Below are 15947 nucleotides of genomic sequence, written 5' to 3'. Positions count from 1 at the left end.
GAACTTTTAAATTTTCTTACATAAAACGCTTAATCCAAAAATATTTTTGTATTTACAATTCCTGGGTTTTTGTTGTTGTTGTTGTTGTTGCTGCTGCTGCTGCTGCTGCTGTTAAAATGCCTTAACTATTCACACAAAGTATCTTTGCTTCAAAAGGAAGTCAGAACTACAGTCACGAGTGGTTTACAGAATATTTTCTGATAGTCTTTGCTTCATTTCAGTATCGTGCCATGATTGGCTGTTGCTAGCTACAAATAAGGAAGTCTTCAAGTTGGGGGATTTCTCAGTGGAAGTTCCCACTTCAACAGAAGGGAGAGCTCTGGACAGTTTGAGCAGCATTGATAGAGCCTGTGGAAAACACTTTCCGACTGTGTAACTGTTTACATCTTTACAGAGGAATATTCTACAAAGGAAGACTTGTAACCTGGAGAAGAGGTAATCCAATTTCAGTAGTTCCTACTGATTTTCAACCTAGCAAGGTGGCCTGGATGTCTTAAACTGAAGTGTTGCAGATATGTTACCCTCTTTCTCTTGCTATGTGAGTAATTTATGACATGATTCAATAATGCCTTTGTAGTCAATATCATAGTTAGAAATTTGGCCTTCAAAAAATGGCTGGATGTGGTGGGTCATGCCTATAATCCTAGCACTTTGGGAGGCCGAAGTGGGAGGATCACTTGAGCCCAGGAGCTTGAGACCAGCCTGGGCAACATAGTGAGACCCCATCTCTATTTAATAAATAAATAGGGTCCCTAGCCAAGACCAAGGAAAATTTTTTTTAAATTTTCAATTTCTTTCTAACTTTTAAGACAGAATTTATGTCTCTACCTGAATGATTTTTTTTAAGTTTATATCTGGAATGAGAGCCCTCTCCAATGAATAATTTTTATAACATAATGTTGATATTTATGCTGAAAGATATTTGGCTTAAGTTGTTCATAACTTACTAGGCTGAAAAGTAAATTAAAGTAAAAGTATATTCATACTTTTTTGGTTATCTTTTTAAAAATCGATCCTGGCCTGATCCAGTGTGTCTATTCAAACATTAACTCAAGGCTGGGTGCGGTGGTTCACTCCTGTAATCCCAGCACTTTGGGAGGCTGAGGCCAGCAGATCACCTGAGGTCAGGGGTTGGAGACCAGCCTGGCCAACATGATGAAACCCCGTCTCTACTGAAAATACAAAAATTGGCCGGGAGTGGTGGTGCATGCCTGTAATCCCAGTCACTCAGGAGGCTAAGCCAGGAGAATCACTTGAACCCAGGAGGCAGAGGTTGCAGTGAGCTAAGACGGTACCATTGCCTAGGCAACAAGAGCAAAACTCCATCTCAAAATAATAATAATAATAATTAACTCAAGTTTAGTATTTTTTCTCATCTCATAAAAAGCACATCATAGTGAATATTTCATTACACTAAAGTATTAATCTTATAGACAGTGCTGCATCTCCTTGGACCATTTAAACTTACACAGTTATAGTAATCTAGTCTTATTCTATTACCAATTAGCCCTTATATTTTCACAACCAAAAATGAATATTAAATACCATGTAATATTTCATAAAGTTATTTTCTTAAGAATAATCATAGGAAAAATGACAGCTCAAAAAGATTAAAAGTCAAGAATTATTATCACTGTTGTTAAGTTATTATAATAGCTGTGATATTCAAGCTTGTAAGTGGCAGAACCAGGGCTAAACTATAAATTCATATCACCTCTTTATCCATGGCTTTCCGTTACTACTGGTCTACCTTCTTATAATATTAAAATAATATTTGAGAGATGTCATATCCCTAAACATGGAGACTCTTATGATAGAAAATGGAAGATGACTTGGCCACGTTCACACAGCAACCAAGTCATTTTTAGAAGCCAGGTCTTTCTTCTCACTCACCCACTCCCATCTCCTCACTCCCTTCAGGATACACTTCCACGTGCACACAGGTGGGGCGCACTAGTGTGCCTCCAAGCAGTTAGCTTCAGAGCCAGAAGAAGATGTGGGGTTGTATACCCAGTCTAACCTGCCTGAGGTTCTGCCCGGCAGCCAACTGGGGCTCTACAGTAATGTCTAGTTCCTTCTTTCAAACACTTATGACATTGAGTCATAGAGATAACTAACTAGATGATTAAAAATAAACAAAGCTCCCCTGAAAAAGTTCTGATTAGAATTTCATGAAACTTATGCACTAATTTGAGTAAAGTGATCATCCTTATAGCATGGAAACTTCCGCCTGAATGTTCTATTAATGTGTCTCTAATGTATTAAGGCCTCAGTAGAATACATTTATCATTAAATGTATTCCAGTATATTTTGTTTTGTCTTCTTGTGTGTGTAGTAAAGGTACTTGATAGGGATATTCTTTCCACTATATTTTCTAACTAATTATTGCTGGCTTCTTAATTTCACAATTTTATCTTTCATCTAGCAATTTTATTGATCCCTCATTTTTCCTAAATTACTTTAGGTAACTCACATGTGATGCCTAGACAGAAAAAAATACAATCATGTATTATCCTTTTTTTTTCTCACCACATTGGCCAGAATTTCTGGAACAGTGTTTAATAACAGAGAAGAGAGCAGTCAACCTTGTCTTGTTTCTGATCTCAGTGGGAATTTCCCTAGTGGTTAACATTAAGAATGAGGTTGGCTGTTGGTTTGAGATAAGTACATTTATCATAAAAACCAAATAATTGCCAAGTACCTTGTTTACTAGAGGCTTACTTAAATAAAAACAAAATGGTGACTTCATATTAAACTATACTCAATTTTTTTTGGTATCATTAGAGACAACTGTATGCTTTTTCTACTTCAAACTGTGTAGTAGTCTGCTGTTACACAAGACAGTCATTGCATTTTTAAAAACTCCATGTCATCAAAAATCATGATATTAAAATGATTGCTTTGGTAATAAAGGTAGATTTATAGTTATAAGCTATGTTTTGTTGTCGCTCCAATTAAAATAATAAATTGGTAGTTCAAAATAAACCAACCAAACCTACACATTTCCTCTTTTTCTCTTCAATCCACATGCTTAGACACCTCTTCTCTATTATTTTGGCTTCACAATTCTGTTCACAACTCAAACTAACAGAAGAAGAATGAAAACAATGTGACATAAGCCAAGGAACCCTATCCAGGCAGAGCAACCAAATAAACAAAGCAGCTGTTCCCATGCTTTGTGCAAAAAGCCTTCTTCCTATTATGACAGTGCTAGCTGCAGATCACAATTCAGTTACAACTGTGGTAAGCAAAATGTGTGTCCAAATTGATTAATTTTATATCCAACTTATATTAAGAAAATGTATGCTAAAGAGAAATGTTTGAAATTTGCTGAGAATTTTTAATATTCATATTCACAACTAGAAGTTTAGTGTGTATTTTTGTTTTTATATTCATAAGTCTGTAAAAATTAGTCTGTATTTTTATTTTCTAGAACATATCACTGATAGGTTTCAGTATTAAACTGAGACTAGTTTAATAAAGTAAAATGATAAAAATACCAAAATGTTCCAGGTTCTAAAGAAAATTCAATAGGAGTTATCTGTTCCTTGAAATGTTTAAAGAAGAAATCCATAATACTGTTGGGCCTTGGCATCCCCTTTTGAAAATAATTCTTTAAATGCTATTACAATGTCTTCTATTGTTATTGATCTATTTAGGGTTTATGCTATTTTTCATGCAGCTTAGTGGTATTATCTTGAACTTTTTAAAATCATCTCCGTAACTATGTGGATAACCCTTTTTCATGATGCATTTTGTCCATTTGTTTTCTGTCTCTTTTTTTTTCTGATTGGATGTCACAGAACTAATCTCTTGGATCTATTCCTTCTATAGTTAGCTCTTCGTAAAATTGTTTTTGCTTTATCTTTATTAATATTTTCTCAATGCCTTTTTTAGACTATTTTACTTTTCTAAGTTTGTGAGTTGAATTCTTAATTAATTTATTGTTATTCTTTCTTCTTTTATAATGAAAATATTTGAGGCTAGGAGTTTTTTAGTACTATTTTAACATCTTACAACTTTTGATATATTGCTTTCACATTTCACTGTCTTAGAGTTTTTAATTGAAGTTTTATTTCCTCTTTGATCAGATTTATTTAGGATAGTGAAGGGTTTTTTTAGTGAATAGTCTTTTTAAAACCATTTTAGATTTAGAGAAAATTTGAGTGAACACTACAGATAATTCACATATACCACCCTTTCTACCCCCACCACTCACAGCATCCCCTATTATTAACAACTTGCATTAGTATGGTACATTTGTTACAATTTATGAACCAATATGGGTACATTATGATTAACTCAAGTCCATAGTTTATTCAGGTTTTCTTATTTTTTCCCTTTTTAAAACTGAGGTGAAATTCATATAACACAAAACTAATCATTTTAAAATGAACAATTCAGTGGCATTCAGTACACTGACAATGTTATGTAACCACCACCTCTATTTAGTTTCAAAACATTTTTACCACCCCAAAAGGAAACAGTGTACTATTAAGCAATTGTTCACATTTCTCACTCCCCTCAGCCCCTGGCAACCACAAATCCACATTCGGTCTCTGGATGTATCTATTCTGAATATTTCATATAAGTGAAACCAGACAGTGTGACTTTCTTTTTTTTTACTATTATTTTACTTTAAGTTCTGGGATACAAGTGCAGAACGTGTAGGTTTGTTACATATGTATACATGTGCCCTGGTGGTTTGTTGCACCTATCAACCTGTCATCTAGGTTTTAAGCCCCACATGCATTAGCTATTTATCCCTCCTTCCTCTCGCCCCTCAACCCTGACTAGCCCCAGTGTATGTTGTTCCCCTCCCTGTGTCCATGTGTTCTCATTGTTCAACTCACACTTATGAGTGAGAACATGTGATGTTTGGTTTTCTGTTCCTGTGTTAATTTGCTGAGGATGATGGCTTTGAGCTTCATCCATGTCCCTGCAAAGGACATGATCTCATTCTTTTTATGGCTGCATAGTATTCCAGGTATATATGTACCACATTTTCTTTATTCTATCTATCACTGATGGGCATTTGGATTGGTTCTATGTCTTTGCTATTGTAAATAGTGCTGCACTAAACATATGTGTGCATGTGTCTTTATAGTAGAATGATGTATATTCCTTTGGTTATATACCCATTAATAGGATTGCTGGATCAAATGGTATTTCTGGTTCTAGATCCTTGAGGAATCACCACACTCTCTTCCACAATAGTTGAACTAATTTACATTTCCACCAACAGTGTAAAAACGTTCCTATTTCTCCAAAGCCTCATCATCTATTGTTTCTTGTTTTTAATAATCGCCTTTCCGACTGGCATGAGATGGTATCTCATTTTGGTTTTGATTTGCATTTCTCTAATGATCAATGATGTTGAGCTTTTTTCCTGTGTTTGTTGGCTGCATAAATGTCTTCTTTTGAGAAGTATCTGTTCATATCCTTTGCCCACGCTTTGATGGGGTTGTTTTCTTCTTGTAAATTTGTTTAAGTTCCTTGTAGATTCTGGATATTATACCTCTTTCAGATGGGTAGATTGCAAAAATTTTCTTCCATTCTGTAGGTTGATGCTCACTCTAATGATAGTTTCTTTTGCTGTGCAGAAACTCTTTCGTTTAATTAGATCCCATTTGTCAATTTCGGCTTTTGTTGCAGTTGCTTTTGGCATTTTCATCCTGAAGTCTTTGCCCATGCCTATGTCCTGAATGGTCTTACCTAGGTTTTCTTCCAGGGATTTTATGGTTTTAGGTCTTATGTTTAAGTCTTTAATCCATCTTTAGTTAATTTTTGTATAAGGTGTAAGGAAGGGGTCCAGTTTCAGTTTTCTGCATATGGCTAGCAACTTTTCCCGACACCATTTATTAAACGGGAAATCCTTTCCCCATTGCTTGTTTTTGTCCGGTTTGTCAAAGATCAGATGGTTGTAAATGTGTGGTGTTATTTCTGAGTTCTCTGTTCTGCTCCATCAGTCTATATGTCTGTTTTTGTACCAGTACCATGCTGTTTTGGTTACTGTAGCCTTATAGTATATTTTGAAGTCAGGTAACATGATGCCTCCAGCTTTGTTCTTTTTGCTTAGGGTTGTCTTGGCTATGTGGGCTCTTTTGGGGTTTTAATATGAAATATAAAGTAGTTTTTTCTAATTCTGTGAAAAATGTCAGTGGTAGTTTGATGGAAATAGCATTGAATCTATAAATTGCTTTAGGCAGTATGGCTATTTTCTTGATGTTGATTCTTCCTATCCATGAGCATGGAATGTTTTTCCATTTGTTTGTATCCTCTCTTATTTCCTTGAGCAGTAGTTTGTAGTTCTCTTTGAAGAGGTCCTTCATGTCTCTAGTTAACTGTATTCCTAGGTATTTTATTCTCTTTGTAGCAGTTGTGAATGAGAGTTCATTCATGATTTTGCTCTCTGTTTGTCTATTATTGGTGTATAGTAATGCTTGTGATTTTTGCACACTGATTTTGTATCCTGAGACTTTGCTGAAGTTGCTTATTAGCTTATGGAGTTTTGGGGCTGAGATTATGGGGTTTTCTAAATATAGACTCATATCATCTGTAAACAGAGACAATTTGATTTCTTCTCTTCCTATTTGAATACACTTTATTTCTTTCTCTTGTCTGATAGCCCTGGCCAGAACTTCAAATACTATGTTGAATAGGAGTGGTGAGAGAGGGCATCCTTGTCTTGTGATGGTTTTCAAAGGAAATGCTTACAGCTTTTGCCCATTTCGCATGACATTGGCTGTGGGTTTGTCATAAATAGCTCTTATTATTTTGAGCTATGTTCCATCAATGCCCAGTTTCTTGAGAGTTTTTAACATGAAGGGATGTTGAATTTTATTGAAGGCCTATTCTGCTTCATTTGAGATAATCACATGGTTTTTGTCATTGGTTCTATTTATGTGATGGATTACATTTATTGATTTGCGTATGTTGAATGAACCTTGTGTTCCAGAGATGAAGCCAGTTTGATCTTGGTGGATAAGCTTTTTGATGTGCTGTTGGATTCGGTTTTCCAGTACTTTATTGAGGATTTTTGCATTAATGTTCATCAGAGACATTGGCCTGAAGTTTCTTTTTTTGTTGTGTCTCTGCCAGGTTTTGGTATCAGTATGATGCTGGCCTCATAAAATGCGTTAGGGAGGTGTCCCTCCTTTTCAATTGTTTGAATAGTTTCAGAAGGAATGGTACAAGCTCCTCTTTGTACCTCTGGTAGAATTCATCCATGAATCCATCTGGTCCTGAGATTTTTTTGGTTGGTAGGGTATTAATTACGGCCCCAATTTCAGAACTTGTTATTGGTCTATTCAAGTATCAACTTCTTTCTGGTTTAGTCTTGGGAGGGTATATGTGTCCAGGAATTTATCCATTTCTTCTAGATTTTCTAGCTTATTTGCATAGAGGTATTTATAGTATTTGCTGATAGTAGTTTGCATTTCTGTGAGGTCAGAGGTGATATTCCCTTTATCAATTTTTATTGTGTCTATTTGAGTCTTCTCTCATTTCTTTTTTATTAGTCTAGCTAGCCATCTATTTTGTTAATTTTTTCAAAAAACCAGCTCCTGGATTCATTGAGTTTTTGAAAGGTTTTTTGGTGTCTCTATCTTCTTCAGTTCTGCTCTGAACTTAGTTATTTCTTGTCTTCTCCTAGGTTTTGGATTTGTTTGCTCTTGCTTCTCTAGCTCTTTTAATTGTGATGTTAGGGTGTCAATTTGAGTTCTAGCCTTCTAATGTGGGCATTTAGCGCTATAAACTTCCCTCTTAACACTGCTTTAGCTGTGTCCCAGAGATTCTGGTACATCTCGTTGTTCTCATTGGTTTCAAATAACTTCTTGATTTCTGCCTTAATTTCATTATTTACCTAGGAGTCATTCAGGAGCATGTTGTTCAATGTCCATGTAGTTGTGTGATTTTGAGTGAGTTTCTTAATCCTGATTTCTAATTTGATTGCACTTTGCTCTGAGAGACTGTTATAATTTCAGTTCTTTTGCATTTGCTGAGGAATGTTTTACTTCCAATTATGTGGTCTATTTTAGAATAAGTGCCATGTGGCACTAAGAAGAATGTCTATTCTATTGATTTGGGGTGGAGAGTTTTGTACATGTCTGTTAGGTCCACTTGATCCAGAGCTGAGTTCAAATCCTGAATATCCTTGTTAATTTTCTGTCTCGTTGATCTAATATTGACAGTGGGGTATTAAAGTCTCCCAGTATTATTGTGTGGAAGTCTAAGTCTCTTTGCAAGTGTCCAAGAACTTGTTTTATGAATCTGGTTGCTCCTGTATCAATTTTTGGTCTCATTGATCTGTCTAATATTGACAGTGGGGTGTTAAATTGTCCCACTATTATTGTGTGGGAGTCTAAATCTCTTTGTGGGTCTCTAAGAACTTGCTTTATGAATCTGGGTACTTCTGTATTAGGTGCACATATATTTAGGACAGGTAGCTCTTCTTGTTGCATTGATCCCTTTACCATTATGCAATGCCCTTCTTTGTCTTTTTTGATCTTTGTTGGTTTAATTTCTGTTTTGTTAGGGACTAGGATTGCAACCCCTGCTTCTTCTTCTTTTATTTTTTATTTTCTTTCCATTTGCTTGGTAAATATTCCTCCATCCCTTTATTTTGAGCCTATGTGTGTCTTCGCATGTGAGATAGGTCTCCCTAATATAGCACAGTGATGAGTCTTGACTCTTTATCCAATTTGCCAGTCTGTGTCTTTTAATTGGGGCATTTAGCCCATTTACATCTAAGGTTAATAATGTTATATGTGAATTTGATCCTGTCATCATGATGCTATCTGGTTATTTTGCACACTAATTGATGCAGTTTTTTCATAGTGTCATTGGTCTTTGTTGATGTTTATATTTTGGTGTGTTTTTGCAGTGGCTGATACCAGTTTTTCCTTTCCATAGTTGGTGCTTCCTTCAGGAGCTCTTGCAAGACAGGCCAGGTAGTGATGAAATCCCTCAGCATTTGGTGGTCTGGAAAGGATTTTATTTCTCCTTCTCTTATAAAGTTTAGTTTGGCTGGATATGAAATTTTGGGCTGAAAATTCTTTTCTTTAAAATATTGGCCCCCACTCCCTTCTGGCTTATAGAGTTTCTGCTGAGAGGTCCACTGTTAGTCTGATGGGCTTCCTTTTGTAGGTTACCTGGCCTTACTCCCCGGCTGCCCTTAACATTTTTTTCCTTCATTTCAACCTTGGAGAATCTGATGATTGTGTCTTGGAGTTGATCTTCTAGTGGAGTATCTTAGTGGTGTTCTCTGTATTTCCTGAATTTGAATGTTGGCCTGTCTTGCTAGGTTGGGGAAGTTCTCCTGGATAAAATCCTGAAGTGTGTTTTCCAACTTGGTTCCATTCTCCCTATCTTTCTCAGGTACTCCAATCAATCATAGGTTAGGTCTTTTTACATAGTCCCATATTTCTCAGAGGTTTTGTTCATTCCTTTTCATTCTTTGTTCTCTAATCTTGTCTTCATGTCTGATTTCAGCAAGATGATGATCTTCAAACTCTGATATCCTTTGTTCTGCTTGGTTGATTCAGCTATTGATACTTGTGTATGCTTCACGAAGTTTCGTGGTGTGTTTTTCAGCTCCATCAGGTAATTTGTATTCCTCTCTAAACTGGTTATTCCATTTAGCAGCTCCTATAGCCTTTTATCAAGGTTCTTAGCTTCTATGCATTGGGTTAGAACATACTCCTTTAGCTCAGTGGAGTTTATTACCCACCTTCTGAAGCCTACTTCTGCCAATTTGTCCATCTCATCCTCTGTCCAGTTCTGCGCCCTTGCTAGAAAGGTGTTGCAATCATTTGGAGGAGAAGAGGCACTCTGACCTTTTGGGTTTTCAGAGTTTTTTTGTTCTTTCTCATCTTCACGAGTTTGTCTAGTTTCGATATTTGAGGCTGCTGACCCTTGGATGGGATTTTTGTGGGGGTTTTTTTTATTGATGCTGTTGTTGTTGCTGTCTGTTTGTTTGTTTGTTTTTCTTTCAAAGGTCAAGTCCCTCTTCTGTAGGGCTGCTGCAGTTTGCTGGGGATTCACTACAGGCCTTATTCATCTGGTGTTTGCTCTCGCGCCTGGAGGCGTCGCTTGAGGAGGCTAGAGAACAGAAAAGATGGGTGCCTGCTTCTTCCTCTGGGATCTCTGACCTCGAGGGGCACCAATCCGATGGCAGTAGGAATGCTCCTACATAGGGTGTCCGACAACCCCTATTGGAGGGTCTCACCCAGTTGGGTGGCATGGGGAGCAAGACCTGTTTAATGAAACACTTTGTCCCTTGGTGGAGGGGGTGTGCTTTGCTGGGAAGGGAATCCACTCATCTGGGCTGCCTAGATTCCTCAGAATTAGCAGGAGGAAAGACTAAGTCTGCTGGTCCATGGAGACTGCAACCACCCCTCCCGCTAGGGGCTCAGCCCCAGGGGGATCAGAGTTCTGTCCCTGAATCCCTGGTTGGAGTTGTTGGAGTTCCTGCAGGGAGGCCCCGCCCAGTGAGGAGGGATGGGTCAGGGTCAGGCCTGAAGAGGGTCTGGCCGCAGTTTGCCACAGCTGGTGTGTTGGGGTGTGGGAGATACCGCTTGGGACCAAGCCATCCAGCCTCCCTGGCTCCAGCAGAGGAAAAGTGCAGCCTGGAGCTATAGAGATGGCTGTCGCCCTTCCCCAACCCTGGGAACTTAGTGTGTTAGGTGGCTATCAGTTCCAGTATTGGCTACCATCTCTCCCCCAAGGAGCTCAGACAGCTTAGACAGCAGACAGCTGCAGCTGTGGTGCTGACCGCCCCCTGCCCCCGGGAACTTAGCAGGCTTAAGCAGATTCTAGCTAAGCGGCTGTTGAGAATCTGTGCGACTCCGTGGTTGGGACCCTAGGCCCTGATGGTGTGGGTTCACTAGTGGCATCTTCTGATCTGTGGGTTGCACAGTTCCATGAAAAAAGCATGGTTTCCCAGGTTGGGTAGCACACTCACTCACTGCCTCCCTTGGCTATGGGCTGGGGGCTTCCCTGCCCCATGTGGCTCTCAGGTGGGCCACTGCACCATAATTGTCTTCCTTCCTCTCAGAGGGTCACACCAGCTGCCTGGTCAGTTCTGATGACAGAACCTAGATACCTCGGTTGCCAGTGAAGGATTTGCATGCTGTTATAGTTCTTTTTGATGAGAGCCTCCAATCACTGCTGCTTCTAGTCGGCCATCTTGGCCTCACCTGTGACTTTCCTAAACTGGCATTTTTTACTTAGCACAGTGGTTTTCAGTTTCATCCACGTTGTAGTGTATATCAGTACTTCATTTCTTTTTATGGCTGAATAATATTGTATTATATGTATATACCACAAATTATTTATCCATTCGTCTGTTGATGGATAGGGTATTTGGTCTGTCTTCACTTTTGGACTATTGTAAATCATGCTGTTATGAACATGTATTTACATGTATTTGTTTCAGTACCTGTTTTCAGTTCTTTTCGGTATATACCTGGCAGTGGAATTCTGGGGTCATATGGTAATTCTATGTTTAGTATTTTAAGGAACTGGCAAATTATTTTCCATAGTGGTTGAACTATTTTACACTCCACCCAGCAATGTATAAGACTTCCAATTTCTCCACATCCTCCTCCACACTTGTTATTTTCTATTTGGGTTCTTATTACAGTCATCCTAGTGAATGTGAAGTGGTAATTCATTGTAGTTCTGATTTGCATTTCCCTAAAGACTAATAATGTCAAGCATTTTTTCATGTGTTTGTTGACCATGTGTAGATTCTCTTTAGATAAATGTCTATTCAAGTCAGTTACCCATGTTTTAATTGGCTTGTTTGTCTTTTTGTTGTTGAGTCATAAGAGTTTTTTTAATATATTCTATATTCTAGGCCCTTATCAGATATGTGATTTGCTAATATTTTCTCCCTTTCTATAGACTGTCTTTTCAGTGTCTTGACATCTTTCAATGTATAAAAGTTTTAAAATTTTTTTATTAAGTCAAATTTATTTGTTTTCTTGTTTGTTATTTTTGTATCATATCTAAAATCCATTGTCAAATCCAAGGTCATGATGACTTACCCACTTGTGTTTGTCTAAGGGTGCTATTATGGTTTTATCTCTTATATTTAGGGGATTGATCAATTGGGAGTTAATTTTTGTATGTGGTGTGAGGTAGGGGTCCACCTTCTTTCTTTTGCATGTGGTTATCAGTTGTCTCAGCATCATTTGTTGGAGAGACTATTTTTTCTCCATTAAATGGTCTTGGCACCCTTATAAGGGTTTATTTTTGGACTCTCAGTTCTATTCTTTTGGTCCATGTGTGTATCTTTATGCTAGTGCCAGGCTGTTTTGATTACTATAGCTTTGTAGTAAGTGTTGAAATTGGGAAGTGTGAGTCTTCCAACTTTGTTTTTCCTTTGCAATATTCTTCTGGCTACACTTGCAATTTAATATGAATTTGAGAATCAGTTTTTCCATTTCCGCAAAAAAAAAAAAAATAGGCCATTGAAATTTCAATAGCAATTGCATTGAATCTGGAAATCAATTTGTAGAGTATTGCCATCTTAATAATATTAAGTCTTCCAATCCATGGACATGGGATGTCTTTCTACTTACTTACATCTTCTATGATTTCTTTCAGAAATGTTTTGTAGTTTTCAGTCTATAACTATTTTACCTCTTTGGTTAAGTTTATTCCTAGGCATTTTATTTTTTTGGATGCCACTGTAAATAGAATTTTCTTAATTTCCTTTGAAGAGGGTTCATTGGCAATGTATAGAAACAACTGATTTTTGAGTGTTTTTATTATACCCTGTAACTTTGCTAAATTCATTTATTAGCTCTAGTAGCTTTCTTGTGAATACTTTGGGAGTTTTCATATATCGGATAATATCATCTAAGGATAGAAATAGTTTTACCTCTTCCTTTCCAATTTGGATGGCTTTTCTTTCTTTTTCTTGTCTAATTGCACTGGCTACTATTTCCTGGACAGTGTTAAATAGCAGTGGTGAAAGAAAGTGTCCTTGTCTTGTTCCTAGTCCTAGGCAGAAAGCTTTCAGTATTTCACCATCTGATATGTTGTTACCTGTGGATTTTTCATAAATGCTCTTCATTATGGTAAGGAAGTTCCCTTCTAATCCTAGTTTTCTGAGGAATCATGAAAGTGTGTTGGTTTTTTTCAAATGCCTTTTTGCATCAGTGGAGATAATCATGCGTTTTTTGTTGTTGTTGTTTTCTTTCTTTCTTTCTTTTTTTTTCATTTTTCTATGATGTGCATTGCCTGGAATGATTTTCTTATGTTGAACCACCCTTGTGTTACAGTGATAAATCACACTTGATCATGATGTATAATACACTTAATAGGCTGTTGGATTTATTTTGCTAGTATTTTGTGGAGAATTTTTGCATCTATATTCACAAGGAATATTGGTTTTTAGCTTTCTTTTTTATCACATCTTTGTCTGGCTTTGGTATAAAGGCAATGCTAGCCCCATAGAATGAGTTAGTAAGTATCCTTTCCACCCCTGTTTTTTATCTAGTGGTTTGAGAATTTGGTGTTATTTAAGTGCATGGTAGAATTCACCAGTGAAGCCATCTGGTCCTGATGGCTTCTTAGTGGGGAGATTTTTGGTTATTGATTCAATCTCTGTATTATTAGAAGTCTGTTCAGATTTCCTATTTCCTCTTTACTTATATTTACTAGTTTGTGTGTTTTTAGGAATTTGTACAGTTCATCTAGGTTATCTAATTTGTTGATCTACAACTGTTCCATAACCTAATATTTATAATACTTTGCATTTCTATTTGGTTGTCACTAATGTCCTCACTTTCATTTTTGATTTTAGTTATTTATTTCTTCTTCCTCTTTTTCTAATCCATTTAGATAAAGTTTTGTCAATTTTATTGATCTTTTCCAAGAACCAACTTTTAGTTTCATTGATTATCTCGACTGCGTTTCTCTTCTCTATTTCATTTATCTCTGCTCTAATCTTAAGTTTCATCCTTGCTAGCTTTAGATTTAGTTTGTTCTTCCTTTTCCAGTTCCTTGAGGCATAAAAGTTAAATTATTCATTTCAAATCTTCCTTTTTTCTTTTTTTTTAGATGGAGTCTCACTCCAGTCTCTGCCTCTCAGGTTCAAGCGATTCTCCTGCCTCAGCCTCCCAAACAGTCAGGATAACAGGCACATGCATACCACCACGCCCAGCTAATTTTTGTATGTTTAGTAGAGCCCAGGTTTCACCATTTTAGCCAGGCTGGTCTCAAACTCCTGACCTCAAGTGATCTGCTTGTCTTGACCTCCCAAAGTCCTGGGATTACAGGCATGAGCCAGCATGCCCGGCTCTCAGCTCTTTTTTAATATGAACATTTATGGCTATTACTTTCCCTCTGAACACTGTTTTCACTGCATCCCATATATTTTGATACATTGCAATTTTGTTTTTATTCTTCTCCAAGTAAATCTAATTTTCCTATGATTTATCCTTGTGACTTACTGGTTGTTTAAGAATGTGTTGCTTAATTTGCACATATTTGTAAATTTTTTAGTTTTCCTTGTATTAACTTCTAGTTTCATTCCATTTTGGTTGGAGAAGATACTTTGTATGATTTCAATCTTTTTAGATATATTAAGACTTTTTGTGGCCTAACATTTGGTCTATCCTGGGGAAGATTCCATATGCACTTGAGAAGAATGTATATTCAGCTTTTGTTGGGTGGAATGTATATTCAGCTTTTGTTCTGCTAGGTCTAGTTGGTTTATGCTGTTTTTCAAGTTGTCTATTTTCTTTTGGATCATCTGTTTTTCTATTTATTATGAAAAGTGGCATAATGTAGTCTCCGGTGACTATTGTAGTACTGTCTATTTCTCCCTTCCAGTCTGTCAATGTCTCTTTCATGTATTTTTGGGTCCTGTTGTTTGATGGATGTATGTATATAATTGCTATATCTTCTTGATGAATTATCTTTTTGTCAATATATAATTGTCTTTGTCTCCTGTAACAGTTTTTTACTTAAAGTCTATTTTCTCTAATATTAGTATAGCCACACAATCTCTCTTGTGGTTACTACTTGCATGAAAAAATATTTTTCCATAATTTCACTGTAATCTCTTGGTCTTTGCATCTAAAGTAAGTCCTTTGCAGATAGCATATGGTTTGATCATTTGATCACGTTGTATTATCCATTCTGCCAAGCTCTGCCTCTTGACTGAAGAGGTTAATACATCTACATTTAAAGTAATCACTGACATGGAAGGTCTTACTTCTGCCATTTTGCTATTTGATTTCTGTATGTTCTATACCATTTCTCTGTTTCTCACTTCCTCCAGTACTGTCTTATTTTGTATTTAGCTTATTATTAGTGGTATACCATTTTATTCCCTTTTCATTTTCTTTTGTGATTTTTAAAAAATATTTTCTTAGTCATTGCCATGTGAATTACAATTAACAACCTAAATTTATAACAACCTAATTTTAACTGATACCAACTTAGTTTCAGTAACATACAAAAACTCTACTACTTAGCAGCTTAATCACCCCTTACATGTTGTTGTCACAAATTATATATTTATAAGTTGTGTGCCAGATTTATAATTATTTTTAAGCATTTGTCTTTTAAATCATATAGGAAATAAAAAGAGGCATTACAAACCAAAATACAATTATCCTAGCTTTAATATATTTACCTATGTAGTTGTCTTTACTGAAGTTCTTTATTTCTTTGTATGGCCTCAAATTATCTTCTAGTAGTCAGCCTGAAGGACTCCCTTTATCATTTCTGTAGGGTAAGTTACAAGCTCCTTCGGCTTTCGTTTATCTCAAAATGTCCTAATTTTCTTCTTTTTTTTTTATACTTTATGTTCTAGGGTACATGTGCACAACGTGCAGGTTTGTTACATATGTATGCATGTGCCATGTTGGTGTGCTGCACCCATTAACTCGTCATTTACATTAGGTATATCTCCTAATGCTATCCCT

General features: G+C 36.6%; 1 protein-coding gene across 1 annotated transcript in view; it reads left to right on the top strand.

The window, feature by feature from the left end:
* Positions 1–279: 279 nt before the first annotated feature.
* TANK (TRAF family member-associated NFKB activator) overlaps positions 280–15947 on the top strand; it is a 106229-nt gene continuing 90561 nt past the window's right edge. The window contains exon 1 of the mRNA XM_011947107.1: positions 280–435. The gene's annotated coding sequence lies outside the window, so the exon portion shown is untranslated. The remainder of the gene's footprint in view (positions 436–15947) is intronic.

Source organism: Colobus angolensis, unplaced genomic scaffold (assembly GCF_000951035.1).
Source record: "Colobus angolensis palliatus isolate OR3802 unplaced genomic scaffold, Cang.pa_1.0 Scaffold259, whole genome shotgun sequence".
NCBI lineage: Eukaryota > Metazoa > Chordata > Mammalia > Primates > Cercopithecidae > Colobus > Colobus angolensis.
This window is presented reverse-complemented; position numbering and strand designations above follow the sequence as displayed.